A 17,019-nucleotide genomic window follows, 5' to 3' on the forward strand; every position below is an offset into this window, starting at 1 on the left:
CAGTTGGAAGCATTATCGCCTTAAGCCTTTGAGCTGTCTCCATCTTCTGTTTGTAGTATATCATAACATCTAGCAGGCATCTATCATATATTACTTCTAAATCATCAAGACTGCTGTGAGAATTAAAACAAACAAAAGACTAGTGTATTAAGCAGGAGAAACCATATTCCCATGCCATAGGAAGGAAAGGATTATATTTTAAATTCACAAAGGTGTAACTCTTCATAATGATTATCCTCCTCAGAATGAGGATCTATTGTCAAATAGTGATTTACATTGTTTAGTATATGAGGGATGCAGATAGCATATTTCCTCAGTGCAAAATGTTATTTTTTTTATTGTTTTCTGATGTACCTAAATTAGGGGGTCTATTACTAAGTCACAGTGGCGTTTTTAGCTTGCAGTAGAAATCAGGTGGTGGTAAATGCTGAGACACCCTCAGGAATATAATGGGCGTTTCAGCATTTACCACCAGCTGATTTCTACTGCGAGCTAAAAACGCTACTGCGGCTTAGTGAAATACTCCCTTAAACATTAGTAAGAATTGCTACATAGCAACCTATATCTAATAAACTGAGCAGTTAATACTTCTGTAAAAACCTGAGAAATTTGTCTGTGATCAACAGTTTCACTGAAGTTGCACAGGTGGGCCATGTGCCCATGTTTGGCTATGAATATACCCTATTGCTGCTTTCACTTTCTTTTCATCAGCTAAAACAAAACCAGTGTATTATTTTTTAGGCAGGCTTTTGATACTTAAGCTTGTTCTTCTTTGGAAGGGTTCATTGTTGCTGCTTAAAAAACATATTGGATAGTTTTCTTTCACAGAAGGCACCATCCTAAGGGGCCTTTTACTAAAGCTTAGCGTGTCCTAAGACCTATGGGCTTAGCATTTAGCGCACACTAATTCCATTAGCGCAGGCTAATCTCTAGCAAAAGGGCCCCTAAATAACTAGGCCTGGAAATGAACAGACTGAATCTTCCATGTTAGTTTGGGGTACATTGTTCTCCAGGGACCAGTCAAGATCCTTTGGAACAGACTTCCAAAAATCCAAGGAGGACATCAGTTCCTCAGCCATTCACAATCTACTGGAAGAGGTGAAGTTACACAGGAGGAATGAGTCGTCTCTCACTTGGCACATTAAGCACATCGTTTGGTTAATCTTGGTAATATGTTTCTCTCTGCCTAATGTATTGTCAGTCTAGTTTTGGCGTTTGAAGTTCATTTTGGTTCTGTTTGTGCTAAGTGAAAGTTGAGAAGGTTCTCCTGGTTCTTGATAATGGTTCTAATGCACAGCAATACAAGTCGTGGCAAAAGAATATATAAAAATAGTAATAGTAAATGAAGGTGATAACAATCATGACAATTAGTAAAGATAAACCAATGTTATAGAAAGTGGGAGGTCATTTAATAAAAGCATAAGTGAAGTATTAACAAACATCCAAAATGTCATGTTTCAGCTAAGTAGAAAAGGGAGTTGGGAAGACCAGAGCAAGTCAAAGAAGTTTCTCCACAAAGTACACAAATTTATTGTATATCCAACAGGTATTAGTGCAGAAGGATAAAATCAATTAATGTGTATCCAGCAATTGAACATCCTGTCAGCAGAATCGGAAAGAAGTAGAGAGATCATGGATGCCCACGATATGGACTGATATGAGAACAAAAGTGGAGTGCGGACACACAAAACTCAAAGTACTGGATTCCAGACGTACTGATTTTGGTAAAATGGGGGAATGTTTGAAGAAGGATCTGATGGCAGGGGTAGGAAATGGAGAAGTGGAAGTGCAATGATCCAAGCTGAAAACTGTTATAAACATGGCAACCAATCTTTACACAAGGAAAGTAAACAAAAACAAGAGAAACAGGAAGCCTATATAGTTCTTCAAACGACTAGCTGAAAAAATAAGGGCAAAAGAGATTTCATTCAAGAAATACAATAGAACTCAATGAGAAGATCACGGAAAAGATTATCGGATTAAGCTCAAAGAAGGAAATATGGCTAGCGAAAGCGCGGGTGGAAGAAAAAATGGCTAAAGATGTAAAGAAAGGTGATAAGACCTTTTTTTTTAAAGATATATTGGGGAAAAGAGAAAAAGTAGGAATGGAATTGCAAGACTTGAAAGATAATGAGAATATCTATGTGGAGAGTGATGAAGATAAAGTGAAGATGCTAAACAAATACTTCTCTTCGGTGTTCATGGAAGAAAATCCTGGAGAAAGGACCATGGTCAGTGGCAGAGGGTATATCTGGGAATAGAGTAGATATTGCGCTGTTCATGGAAGAAAGCATTTATAAACGGCTTGAAAATCTGAAAGTGGACAAAGCTATGGGGTCAGATGGGGATACATTCCAGGGTACTGAGGTAGCTCAGAGAAGTCCTGGTGGGAGCTTTTAAAGATTTGTTTAGAGATGGGAGAGGTACTGAGGGATTGGAGACAAGTGGATGTGGTCCCTCTTTACAAAAATGGAGACAGGGAAGAAGTGGGAAACTACAGGCCGGTAAGCCTCACGTCGGTGGTAGGAAAAATAATGGAATTTCTTCTAAAGGAAAGAATAGTGGACTTTGTAGAAGCCAACGGGTTACAAGATCCGAGGCAACATGGCTTTTCCAAAGGAAAATCCTGCCGAACGAATCTGATTCACTTCTTTAACTGGGTGACCAAAGAACTGGATGAAGGACGTGCGATAGATGTAATCTACATGGATTTCAGCAAAGCATTGGATACGGTCCCTTACAGAAGATTCGTGAATAAGCTGAGGGCATCTCATATCGCACTCCTGCATAGGGAAAAAAATGGCAGTGAGATGTGAATCTCTTCCCTGAAGAAGGATCTCAAAACTTGGCCGTGTTGACGGAGGTTTGTTCCTGGTGAAAAATCGCTGCCAAAGTTAAGTGCTAATACATGCACATCTCTAATGTTTAAAGCTATTTGGAATATATTTATCTGTGATTGCATTAAGAAAATAAAAAAGATCAAAAAATATAAGAACATGAGTAGATCTATGATGATGTGGGCAACACCATGAGTATATTGGGGCGCTGTTCCCATATGGTGTATGTTGCAAGATACTCTGATGATCCCCGTTAAAAATTGAGAAATGAATGTTATTGGGACTGTAGCTCTGGAAATGTTGAATGTTGACTGTGGATGAAGCATTGTTGTATAACGCATACTTTAATTGCGAGTGTTTGGGACATAACAAATTAAGGATAAAGCAAGAGCAGGTGTACATATGGAGGGGCATAATCGAACAGAAACGCCTATCTCCATGGGCGTTTATCTCCGAGAACGGGTCCGTGAAGGGGCGGACCCAAGCGTATTTTCGAAAAAATTAGACGTCCATGTTTTATTCGCCAAGTTGTGAGCTGGGCGTTTTTGCTTTTCAGCGATAATGGACAATGAAATCGCCCAGCTCAAAAACGAATAAATCCAAGGCATTTGTTCGTGGGAGGGGCCAGGATTCGTAGTGCACTGGTCCCCCTAACATGCCAGGACACCAACCAGGCACCCTAGGGGGCACTTTTACAAAAACAGAACAAAAGGTAAAAGAGCTCCCAGGTGCATAGCACCCTTCCCTTTTGTGTTGAGCCCCCCAAATCCCCCTCAAAACCCACTGCCCACAAGTCTACATCATTACTATAGCCCTAAGGGGTGAAGGGGGGCACCTACATGTGGGTACAGTGGGTTTGGGGGGGTTGGACGACTAAGCAGTAAGATAAAGGAAATCATTAGAGCCAAAAAACAATCCTTCAGAAAGTGGAGAAGAGAACCAACTGAAAGTAACAGGATAGATCATAAGGAATGCCAAGCCAAATGCAAAGCGGAGATAAGGAGGGCAAAAAAGGACTTTGAGAAGAAATTAGCGTTGGAAGCAAAAATACATAGTAAAAACTTTTTTAGATACATTAAAAGCAGGAAACCGGCCAAAGAGTCGGTTGGGCCGCTGGACGAAAATGGTGTTAAAGGGGCGATCAAGGAGGACAAAGCCGTAGCGGAGAAATTAAATGAATTCTTTGCTTCGGTCTTCACCGAGGAGGATTTGGGGGGGACACCGGTGCCGGAAAGAATATTTGAAGCGGGGGAGTCGGAGAAACTAAACAAATTCTCTGTAACCTTGGAGGATGTAATGGGTCAGTTCAGCAAGCTGAAGAGTAGTAAATCACCGGGACCTGATGGTATTCATCCCAGAGTATTAATAGAACTAAAAAATGAACTTGCGGAGCTACTGTTAGAAATATGCAATCTGTCCCTAAAATCAAGTGTAATACCGGAAGACTGGAGGGTAGCCAATGTTACTCCGATTTTTAAGAAAGGTTCCAGAGGAGATCCGGGAAATTATAGACCGGTGAGTCTGACGTCGGTGCCGGGCAAGATGGTGGAGGCTATTATTAAGAATAAAATTGCAGAGCATATACAAAAACATGGACTGATGAGACAAAGTCAGCACGGATTTAGTGAAGGGAAGTCTTGCCTCACCAATCTAATGCATTTTTTTGAGGGGGTAAGCAAACATGTGGACAATGGGGAGCCGGTTGATATTGTATATCTGGATTTTCAGAAGGCGTTTGACAAAGTGCCGCACGAAAGACTCCTGAAGAAATTGCAGAGTCATGGAATCGGAGGTAGGGTATTATTATGGATTAAGAACTGGTTGAAAGATAGGAAGCAGAGAGTAGGATTGCGTGGCCAGTATTCTCAGTGGAGGAGGGTAGTTAGTGGGGTCCCGCAGGAGTCTGTGCTGGGTCCGTTGCTTTTTAATGTATTTATAAATGACCTAGAGATGGGAATAACTAGTGAGGTAATTAAATTCGCCGATGACACAAAATTATTCAGGGTCGTCAAGTCGCAGGAGGAATGTGAACGATTACAGGAGGACCTTGCGAGACTGGGAGAATGGGCGTGCAAGTGGCAGATGAAGTTCAATGTTGACAAGTGCAAAGTGATGCATGTGGGTAAGAGGAACCCGAATTATAGCTACGTCTTGCAAGGTTCCGCGTTAGGAGTTACGGATCAAGAAAGGGATCTGGGTGTCGTCGTCGATGATACGCTGAAACCTTCTGCTCAGTGTGCTGCTGCGGCTAGGAAAGCGAATAGAATGTTGGGTGTTATTAAGAAGGGTATGGAGTCCAGGTGTGCGGATGTTATAATGCCGTTGTATCGCTCCATGGTGCGACCGCACCTGGAGTATTGTGTTCAGTACTGGTCTCCGTATCTCAAAAAAGATATAGTAGAATTGGAAAAGGTACAGCGAAGGGCGACGAAAATGATAGTGGGGATGGGACGACTTTCCTATGAAGAGAGGCTGAGAAGGCTAGGGCTTTTCAGCTTGGAGAAGAGACGGCTGAGGGGAGATATGATAGAAGTGTATAAAATAATGAGTGGAATGGATCGGGTGGATGTGAAGCGACTGTTCACGCTAGCCAAAAATACTAGGACTAGAGGGCATGAGTTGAAGCTACAGTGTGGTAAATTTAAAACGAATCGGAGAAAATTTTTCTTCACCCAACGTGTAATTAGACTCTGGAATTCATTGCCGGAGAACGTGGTACGGGCGGTTAGCTTGACGGAGTTTAAAAAGGGGTTAGATAGATTCCTAAAGGACAAGTCCATAGACCGCTATTAAATGGACTGGAAAAATTCCTAATTTTTAGGTATAACTTGTCTGGAATGTTTTTACGTTTGGGGAGCGTGCCAGGTGCCCTTGACCTGGATTGGCCACTGTCGGTGACAGGATGCTGGGCTAGATGGACCTTTGGTCTTTCCCAGTATGGCACTACTTATGTACTTATGTACTAAGCATTAAGCAGCACAATTGTAACAGGTAGGGGGGGATGGGCCTGGGTCCACCTGCCTGAAGTCCACTGCACCCCCTAACAACTGCTCCAGGGACCTGCATACTGCTGCCAGGGAGGTGGGTATGACATTTGAGGGTCAAAATAAAAAGTTGTGAAACATCATTTTTTGTGGTGGGAGGGGGTTAGTGACCACTGGGGGAGTCAGGGGAGGTCATCCCCGATTCCCTCCAGTGGTCATCTGGTCATTTAGGGCACTTTGTGGGGCCTTATTCGTGAAAAAACAGGGTCCAGGAAAAGTGCCCTAAATTCTAGCTAAAAACGCATACTTTTGTCCCATTATCTGTGAAATGCGCCCATCTCTGTTCGGCAGATAACCACGCCCCAGTTCCGCCTTCGCCACACCTCTGACACGCCCCCATCAACTTTGTCCGCATCCGCGACGGAGTGCAGTTGAAAACGTCCAAAAATCGGCTTTCGATTATACCGCTTTATTCGGTTTTGTGAGATAAACGCCCATCTCCCGATTTAGGTCGGAACTTGGGCGTTTTTCTCGTTCGATTATAAGCAGGTTGATGTAACACTCATTACATGATATGTGCACTTCATACCATATGTAATGACTTTATATTGTTGGGTAGACTGGATGGACCGTACAGGTCTTTATGTGCTGCCATCTATTATGTTACTGTGAAGTCAAGGATGTAATATGGGGCCGTGGTTCAGTAGAATCCCCTGTGTCAGGAGTCACACAGTATGATGGTTTTTAACATAACAACATTTATAGAAGAATTTCATCACAAACATAAGATTTTCAACAGTAAAGAAGAAGAAGCTGAAGTATCAAAAGTCTGCCAAGTTTTCTTTCAGCAGATGAAAAGAAAGACAATAAAAAATGGCCGAATAATAAATATACCACAATATATCAGTCTCAATAGTTTTAAATATACACATTTCAATCTTTCATGCAAGTGAAATATTCAAACAAAAGTTGATTGTTCGTTGAATTGCAAACTGAATATGTTGCCTTTTTCTGTTGTGTGCTGATCACATCCAGGTTGTTCCGATGGCATCAATGCTGTTTTGGACCACACAGTTTGGTGATGGCACTTTGGTCCACAGAATCAGCTATAGGCCCTAATAACTTCCTTATTCCATAGTGCATGACAACTTAGCAGTGCTTTGCATATATCCCAGGTTTTCCTTCCACCTTGTTTAATACAACATTTTTAATTCGGGTCACATTTCCACAAATATGAACAGGTGTTTACATTTTTCTGACTGCAGGAGAACTGTGTTTTTTTTTTTTTTTTTGCTATAATCAGTCAACACCACAGAAAGACTAATATCAGTTGACCAAATAAGGTCAGCCTTCACTGAGGAGATTGTGATGTAGAATCAGTGTATAAATTTCAGTAATGTACCGGAATTGAAAATTTGCAGTTATACCACATATGTGAGCTTAATAACAATCACACAACATTCTTCACAGAACCATTAAACTTTCAGAAAGCATTAACCTCTGTATTAATTTTTAAGCACTACTCTAAAACTGGTGACACAGAGATACATACTTTCATAGGCATATTGATAGTTAACTAGAGCAGAACAACCTGAAATATCAGAGACATCTTACACAAAGTGGAATTCCTACATACTATAACCTTTTGTTACACTTTTTTCCCACTAATTATGCATTTTCATCTTGTTTTGTTTTAGCACACACACTAAATGAAAAGAAAATAGAAAGAGACACACACACAAAAAATAGGAAAATAGAGTTTTCTATCTGTCCATACCTTTACTAAGCCATGCAGCAATGCCGACGCAGCCCATTTAAAGTGAATGGGCTGTGTCGGCATTTGTGTGTGGCAGCCGCTAACGCAGCTTATTAAACAAGGTGGCTAGTATGTTTTTATTTATTTATTTTCCATCCCATAAGCAGGTAGCGATAGGAATTTTCTGGAATGGTGGAGTCCACACCCAAAGATGCCAATGGTCATCCATCCCAAAGATAATGAAGGCCAAATAATTTTTTTTTCCAGACAGTGTGATGGGTATAATTCTAGAACGATTTACCTAGCATGTTGCTTTGGAAATGATAAGAAGCAACATAAAATATTTGCTTTTCCATTGGTGTTAGCGAAGAGGAAATATGAAACAACTTTCAAATGATTTTGCCTAGGTAACTAAGGAGTTGCCTGTGTAAAATGTCCGGACTGAAACATGGGAGTGGAAGAGTAGCCCAGTGATTAGAGCTGTGAGCTGACAATCAGGGAAAAGGAGTTCAAATTCCACAGTGATCTTGGGCAAGTCATTAACCCTTCATTGCCTCAGGTACAAACTTAAATTGTAAGCCTTCCATGGACAGGGAAGTATCCAATGAACTCGAATGTAACACCTCGAACTACTACTGAAAAAAGGTGTGAGCTAAAAACAACTAAAAATATATATAACATAAATGATAGGATGTGATGTAAGAAGCTGATCAAACTGTCTGGACAGTTAGGTAGGACCATTTTCATAGTGAACTAATTAGTATAACATTTACATGACAGATTAACATTAATGGAGTGCACTTTTCACTTTGAGCTCTAAATACTGTCACGTTGTTCACTTAAGTGCATGATTCATTCATTTCTAATCGATTGAGGTTTTGAATGTTGTAAGATTACATCAACAGAGCCTCTCACCCAACATTAACTCTGATACCCATATAGTGCTTTTTTAAAATGTCACTGTTCTTTAGTATGTGCCTTAATCCACTTGTCAGTGGCTAAATATATGTGCATACATTTCAAGTATATGTACAGGAAGGTGTGCTCAGATTTCTTTCTACTAGGTAGGCAGTTGGCTTTTCTCCTGTTATGCCTTCCTTTGATGAAAATACTGATCAAGATGAGTACTAGGGATGGGCAGCCAGAACAGTTTTGTTTTGCGTTGTTTTCCATGTCATTTATGGGAATTTTCATTTTATGTGCGTTTTTCTGGCCATTTTGTCAGTTTCCAATAATGGTGCACACTCTTTGGAAATAGTACGCACTATGCGGAAAGAGGGTATACTGTTTCAGAAAGAGGTGCTCTCTTTTCCCAAGTTTGTGCAGGTGCACTACTTCTGCGTATGCCGTGGTTCACAAACACGTGATGGTTCCACTATCAGGAAAGGGTGGGCACTGTTACCGGTGAATGACTGAGCATAATATTTCACAGTGGCATTCCTAGGGGGGCTGACACCCAGGGCGGATCGCCAATGCGCCCCGCCCCCCCGGGTGCAGCGCCCCCCCCGGAACAGCGCAACACCCCCCCCAGCGGCGGGAACCCCCCCCCCCCGGGTGCATGCTGCTGGGGGGGGGGGGTGCTGCGTGCCTGCCGGCTCTTTGTTTTCATGCTCCCTCTGCCCCGGAACAGGAAGTAACCTGTTCCGGGGCAAAGGAAGCATGAAAACGAAGAGCCGACAGGCGCGCGGCACCCCCCCCAGCGGCGTGCACCCGGGGCGGACCGCCCCCACCGCCTGCCCCCCTTGGTACGCCACTGATATTTCATATTTTTTTCTGCTCATTTTCATCTGGTGATGACCTGCAGCATTGACATTTCCTTTGCCATTGCAAACAACAGCCTATTCCTAATAAGTAGAATGATGCTGAGGCTCTAATGATTGGAAGAAGGGGGGTCAAAGAGTGTGAGAGTGAGAGAGCCTTCAAATGAGTGTGACACACGCCTAATGGGCGAGACTTGGCATCTCTGTGCACCTCTCCCTTTACGCCTGTCTCAAGCATGGGAATTCCTGTGCTGTTGCTCAGTTGAGATAATCTGTCAGTTTATAAATTTTCCTTCTTTTCACAGGTCTTTGTATGTTTTGTTCTTTTGATTTAAAAAAAAGAAAAAAAAATCCCTTATTTATTGCCAGGACTCCCTGTGGCATATCAGAGTGAGGAAACTGGAAAATTAAATATGCTGTTGAATGCCTTCTAAAAGGGTTGTGTCTGATGTGGCAGTCAATTCTGATTCCCTTTCTTGTTCTGTTTTGTTGTGTGCAGCAAAGAAATAGAGGGTTCGATCATTAACACGTTTATTATTACTGACAGCACCAGCTGAGAACTTTGTTCTGTGATGGAATGTTGAAAAGCATCCTCTTGCTGTTTTTCAATGAATTTTGAACCAAAGTTATAATGTATATAGAGGATAGTTTTTATTTGGTTAACTGTAGTAAAACAGTGTTAGATATTTTGCAAGAAGTGGAAGAAATTTGTTACTGAAGGAGAACGCTAAGACTGCTTTTGTCAGTGGAATTGTAAAATGTGCATCAGTTCTTCTCTAGCAAGAATTTTGAGTATTTCATTGTTTACATAAGATGGTTCCTAACCTATAAATGGGTTTCTTTCATGCAGGAGTTGAAAATCAGAAGCAGCTGTGTTACATCTTGCCACTGAGCAACAGAAACTGATTACAAACTTAAAGCATTGTCAGGATCCACAGAGGAGAGGAGACACTGAACAGCTTTAGATGTCAGGGCTTCCATTAGCCCTAACAAAATTGAGGTCAGTTGCCCTCCCACTCATAAACTGATAGAATGTGTATTTTTTCACTCTGTGTTTTTTAATTGTATGGGGTTTTTTTTAAAGGAAACTTGGAGGAGGGCATGGATGATGATAAATATACATTATTAAAACTAGGCATGTTTAATATTATATCATCTTTAGGAAAGTGTTCCGTTCAATGAAACTGATGTAAACAGTTGAGCAACATGGTGAGCATGTGCTAAAAGGATCAGAGAGGACTACCATTGGCCTCACTTAAACTGAGGGGCCTACTGAAGCTTGTGTACATAATTCCAGCAAAGCATTGCTACTTCATGCATTTTTATTTTCTTATCAATGGTGAGCCATACAGTCAAAATTCAGCAAGGGTGTCCTTAAAGTGTGCCATTTGTGAGGGTGTGTGGGCAGCAGCATTTGTTTTTATGTTAACAGGGCCACCGAGGGGGGGGGGGCAGGGGGGACAAAATTCCCTGGGCCCGGGCCTCCAAGGGGGGCCCGGTGCCGCAATCCCCTTCACCCGCCCCTCTCCGTCCACCACCGGGCTGGGCCCCTCTAAATTCAAATCATAGCACCTCACCTCGACCTCGCTCCATACGAAAGAAGCGCGGCAGTCTGTAGATCGCCTCCCTTCGGGCCTTCCCTCCCTATGTCCCACCTTCGTCGAGGGCGGGACACAGGGAGGGAAGACCCGAAGGGAGGCGATCTGCAGACTGCCGCTGCTGCGCTTCTTTCACACGGGGTGAGGTCAAGGTGAGGCGCTATGATTTGAATTCAGGAGGACCCAGCCCGGTGGTGGACGGAGGGGGGTGGGTGGAGGCGACGATGACCTCGGGGGGGGGGGGGGGCAGGGCTCCGGGGGGCGGCTTTGCCCCGGGCCCAGCCCAGTCTCTTGGCAGCCCTGCTTGTTAAATTTTAGTATGTAGAGCTGCTTGGTGTGTTCCCTTCAGTGGAGCAACTTGCCTTCTGTTTGTGACAAGCTTTAGTATATGATATTTCATTTTACTATATGTTAAAACTCAAGACCCTGAGTGAAACAAAAATGGACCCCCAGTTTCTATTTATTTGGGCACCGAAATTTTGGCACAGATTCAAGATGTGCTTGCAAATAAATTGGTTAATGAGCCATTAACTATTAATTAGGGGTGGGAACAATTAAAAATTTTAATCATTCGATTAATCATGGTATTCATCCATGCCCTCCTCCTGAGCCTCTCCCCCAGGTTCTCTCATACTCCCCCCTCCCCAGCCTTCACCCAGATTCTCTCATGCCTATTCCCCAGACTCTCCCCCATTACTGTTCATCCAAGTGGACTTCGGGGTCTTTTATTACAGGGGGTTGAGCCCTAATGTGCACTCAACATGGGAAATACCGTCTACCAAAAAACACGTCAAACTGTTCCTGCTTTTTAATATTTCAAAATTGTTTTTGTAAATTCACCTTCCGTTTGGAAGAAAGAATTGTTGATGACTTGATTTTAGACAGCACTTTAGACTTTTTAGGAATGACTGAAGCATGATTATGTGTAGCTAGGGAAAGGAGGAGGTGTGTTATTTCTATATTGTGTTATGAAGTGAACATTGCACTGTTGGGTATGTTTCAAACAGATTGTTCTGAATCACTGATATCACAACATAAGAAGTTTGCTGTTTAGCATATGTTTCTCTGCGCAGAACATCTTATGGTATAACTTTATTTTTGGATTGGATATTGTTACCATGTCATTTTTTTTCTGTTGTTTTTATAGGGGATTTTAATTTGCATTTTGATGAGATGGATGGATTAGATAGTGTTTTTAAATAATGTATCAACTGTGTTAGGTTTTCGAGAACTTATATGGAGTGCTTCTAATATAAATGACCATATCAGTGATTTGTTGATTTTTCATGAATACACTGAGGGTTTACTTAATACTTCAACTCCACTTTTGGCCCATCGTTAACTTCAATTTACCTTAATCTAGATTAAACCTTGTTAAGTGAAAGTGGTCTACTGTATTTGATTTAGATGCATTTAAGATGGAATGATTTTGTCACTCTCTACCTTTGGCAAATATGAAAACTGGTACTTAGAAACCTCATTCTCCCAATCATTTAACAAAGTCTAGTAATGTCTCTATAAGTCAGAAGAACCCTCAAAGAATACATTTAGCTCTTTGGTTTATAAATGATCTCCCAATAAGCTGCGTAAGAGTCTACACGCGCCAAAATGGAGTTACCGCCCAGCTACCGCGTGGCTTCTGTGGTAATTTCATTTTTGGCGTGCATCTGATACGTATCAAAAAAATAACCTTTATTTTCGGATGCGCACCAAGTGGCATTTGACGCGTGTAGGTCATTATTACCCAGGTACAATGTGAGACTTTACCGCTAGGTCAATGGCTGGCAGTAAGGTCTCGGACCCAAAAGGCATTTTTTGCAGGTGCACTGAAAAATGATTCTGCGCGCGCCTAAAACACATGCCTACACTACCGCAGGCCATTTTTCAGCGTACCTTAGTAATTGGATCCCTCAGAGAGAAAGGAAAGTTCTGAGATCAATAGGCAGAATTATTTAGAAAAATTAGAGTTACAAAACTGTTGTTCTAAATAGTAAAATGAGGGTTTTTTTCAACTAAGATTGACAAGGCTTTATCAAGGCAATCTGAGATGTTCACTGTACTGAAAAATTAAAGTTCCCAGAGCTCTTATTCTCTCAGCTCTTAACTTTGCCACTTATTTTGAACAAAGGTTAGCTCAATGATTCATCAATATCTGCAAGAGTTAGATGTTGCAGCAGTTTAGAGGAGATAGAATGACATTGTTTTGCCTAGTCTGTCAGAAGTTATTGGGGAGAAGAGGTCCTCTTTTCTTAAATGTGTCCAGAGGATTCATAATTGTTCAAACTCTTTGTTTTTTGTTGTTATTGAACATTTTATTAATTCAATGGCATGCTAGTAAAATAGTAATAGAGAACAAGATAACATGATAACGTATACATTCTATGAAATCTTACCTTAAATGAACAAAGGTTGTAAACCTGCTGCCCTCCCCCTCCCCCCCCCCCCCCCAACCAGGCATTAATGTCCACAGTAGAACAAGGATTGTTCAAATCCTTTGGATGTGGTGTTGATTCCCAAGATAAAGCTGCTTAGGGAAATTTTAGCTGAAGTTTTTATTAGTTAATGCAGGATTGCAAGAAGATTTTTTTTTTTACCTGAGAGATTGAAGTATGCCTCATACACCTGGTAATTAATAGTTTGAATGATTCTATATCTGACTGTGAGAATTATCATCCAGTATCAAATTTGTCATTTTTTAGTAGAAGGTACGTATTGTTCGGCAACAGTTGGACAATTTTGTTGAGATAATGTTCACATTTTTGAGGTGGAGTTTTTTGTATGCTGTTTGGCTTTTTTCTCCGCCTGTATTACATTTTGTGCTAGTGACAGGGAGTGGGCTTGTGATAGTTTGTGCTGTTGTCGCTGTTGTTGAGACTTTGTCTTGGAAGAGGCATTTAGGTTTGAGGCTTTACTCCTTGCTTTTTTCTTTTTCCTTTACTGGTGCTGGTTTTTTTTTTTGCACTAGATTTGGTTTTTTGTAGTGGTCACATGTATGTCAGGAAGTTGAGAAGAGTATGCGACAGTAACCCACATTGATAACTCCCCCCCCCCCCCCCCCTCCTTAGAATTGTTTGATAAGTGGTCAAAAAAATCAGTAAATAATAATTATGCCTGCTCCTAAGCTTATAATTTTAGGTTCCTCTTCCTTAAGGAGTCCTTTTACTAAGTGTGGTAAGCATTAGCACTAGCTTACTGCAGCTTGGGGAGTGCGTGCTCTGGTGTCCTGCTGTAAGTTCCGGAATGTGTGCGCGCTATCCATGCACTAAAATTTTTTGTTAAAATTTTTGGCTGAGAGCATTGGGGGGGGGGGGCGGTGAGCAGAAAGTAGGCATTTATGTGTTAATCCATTAGTGCATCTACATTTCTGCACTCTAAACGGATTAGCATGGGATTAGCATATGAACCCTTACTGCCTACAAAATAGGTGGCAGTGAGGGCTCATGTGCAAATGTTTAGTAATGGCCGCACGTTAATGGGAACATTAGCGCATGACCATTAATTCGGAAAATTGGCCATTTTTCCCACTGCGGTAAAATGACCTTTTCCACCTTCTACCATAGCTTTGTAAAAACACCCCTAAGTAACTTACAAAAGCTTGCAAGCAGTAATTCAGTTTTCAAATGTCAGTGCAGTGTTTTAGGTCCTGTCAGCTGCCTGAATAATAAGAGATGCAGTGTACCTGGTCAATTTTAACAGGTACTTTATGGCTGCTAATCTGCAAATGGAAAGCCTTTGTTTTCAAAATTAGCTGCAGTATATGCAAGTTAAAATGTCCATGTTTATGAAAAAGATTGGCTACTGTATATTGTCCTTTAACTGCCGGATTCTATATATGGCGCCTTAATTTCCGTGTGTAAATTGAAGCGTATTCTTTAACAATGCACGTAACTTAATTGGTTAACTAGCTAATCAGCTCTGTCAATTGGATGTTAACAAGCAATTATCAGCACTAATTGGCATTAAGAGTTATACGCAGAACGAGGGAGATCCAAGATGGCGTTGCTCTGCTAGGACGCTTTGAACCTCATTCCCGCTGAGATGCCTAAACGAAGAGGGAGAGTAGCGGGCAGAACTTCCCCGCTTCCACCCCCCATATCGGGTCCAATTGACAGCTACATGAGATCAAGAGCAGCTGTACCTGAAGGCGGAATGCTTCCGGTAGGGAACGCCAGCGAACGAGAGATTTGGCTTCCCCCGGAGTTGAGACAACATTGAGCCCCGCTGCATGCACTCCACCACCTCAACTGCTCGGCGCGAGTTCGTTCCTCCTTGACCCGACGGGGTCTCCCTCGGAAGGAGTAGGAGACCCGGAAGAACTTTGGGGTGAAGTTTCGCTTTCATCGGAGGACGGAATGGAGGGCAGTTTGCCCATATCGACGCCGAGCAACGGGTTGAGAGAAGCTGAGGGACCAAGCGAGACGAACGTAAAGTCTTCAGCAAGGTTTGATTTTCCTACCGAATTAGTGATTAAACCAAAAGACGTGACTTTAGATTCCCTGTGGGATTTGATGTCTAACCTGGGACAATTTTTTCTTAAACAATTTAATGAAGTTTTACCTAAGGTGAATAACATTGAAAGTGGCTTGCAAAAACAAGAGGAAGAGATTAAAGTTTTAAATGAAAAAATGGAGAAAACTGATCAAAAAGTTATGAACTTGGAAACGCAACAAATTATGATGATAAAGGACTTAACAAATCTTAGGCAAAAAATGGAGGTTTTTGATAATTACACTAAGAATCACAATTTGAGATTTGTTAACTTTCCTAGGTTACAAAATGTTCTTCCACTTGAGATGTTGAAACGTTATTTCCTTGAAACTTTGAATATTTTGGAAAAAGATTTTCCACCTTTTTCACAAATTTATTACATCCCAGAAAAAAACACGAATCCAGAATCTGAAAAACCTATTGACGTTTCTCTTTTGCTTGAGACCTCTGATTCGGAATTGGCAACAGCTGCCACCCTGGTGGCAACTGTCACATTGATTCCTGACAAGAATTGGATTTTCCATTTGTTTTTCCGTAATAAGGATAAACCCTTTTTGGGTTTTAAAGTAATGTTATTTCCTGACGTCTCCAAGGAGACGAGACGACGGAGGAAACAATTTTTGCTCCTCAAGCCTGGGGTTCTGCACTTGGGGGGTACCTTTTTTTTAAGATACCCCTGCAAGTGCATAATCAGGCTAGGGGAAAAAAAGTATGTGTTTACTGAACCTGGACATTTGTCTTCGCTAATCACCTCAGCTAAGACGGAGAAGCATTAAAGATAATGTATAGTTCCTAGTAGAGAAGGATTTCCTTGTATTAGTTCCTGAGTTATAGTTCTCTCTAAATTTAAATTCATGGATCTCTAATTATGGACTTGAGTGTCTTATATTGCTGAAAGTGTAAAGATGTATTTGCTCTTTCTTATTTTTTTTCTTTTTCCTGTTTAAAAATTATTTGTCAATTGACTCTTTCTTAAACAAGATGGTTTCTTGTAAAAATTGTTTAAATGAATAAATAATAAATTAACAAAAAAAAGAGTTATACGCAGAACTTGCTAACACCTGGATCCTATATAGCATGCCTAGTGTTCAGTGGCATAGCCACAGGTGGGCCTGGGTGGGCTGGAGCATTTTTAAAATCTACGTGCACTGTTATAGAATACACCAGCTCCGTGCCTAATTTAGGCGTCGGGATTTACGCCAAGTAAAACGTGATGTAAATAACTGCTTCTAAATTTAGTCATGTGGAGAGATGCTCGGCGTATTCTATATACCGCATAGAAATTTAAGCCTATTCTATAAAATTTAGGTGTACTTAATACGCTTAAGCGTATATTTTTTCCGCATGGAATTTTCAGGTGCCATATATAGAATCTAGCCTTAAACCTCAGTTTTAACTTTCTTTGGGAAATACACACATTTATTGTAAGAATTTAAGTTTTCAAAATTAAGCACATTGTTATCAGTAATGTTTTGATCGTCTGCACTCAGATAAAAAAACATTACAAGTCAAACATACAAGCTGAGGTTTTTATTTAAACTTTGCCAACGCAGATATAACTCATATTAAGGATTTGCAAAGTGATGGATTGTATAA

General features: G+C 41.2%; 1 protein-coding gene across 1 annotated transcript in view; it reads left to right on the top strand.

Moving 5' to 3' along the window:
- Nucleotides 1–17,019, top strand: part of ZMIZ1 (zinc finger MIZ-type containing 1) — a 1,052,488-nt gene that overhangs the window by 475,079 nt on the left and 560,390 nt on the right. Inside the window, 1 exon segment of the mRNA XM_030203240.1 lies at nt 10,188–10,337. The gene's annotated coding sequence lies outside the window, so the exon portion shown is untranslated.

The sequence above is a fragment of the Microcaecilia unicolor genome, chromosome 5 (genome assembly GCF_901765095.1).
Source record: "Microcaecilia unicolor chromosome 5, aMicUni1.1, whole genome shotgun sequence".
Classification (NCBI taxonomy): domain Eukaryota; kingdom Metazoa; phylum Chordata; class Amphibia; order Gymnophiona; family Siphonopidae; genus Microcaecilia; species Microcaecilia unicolor.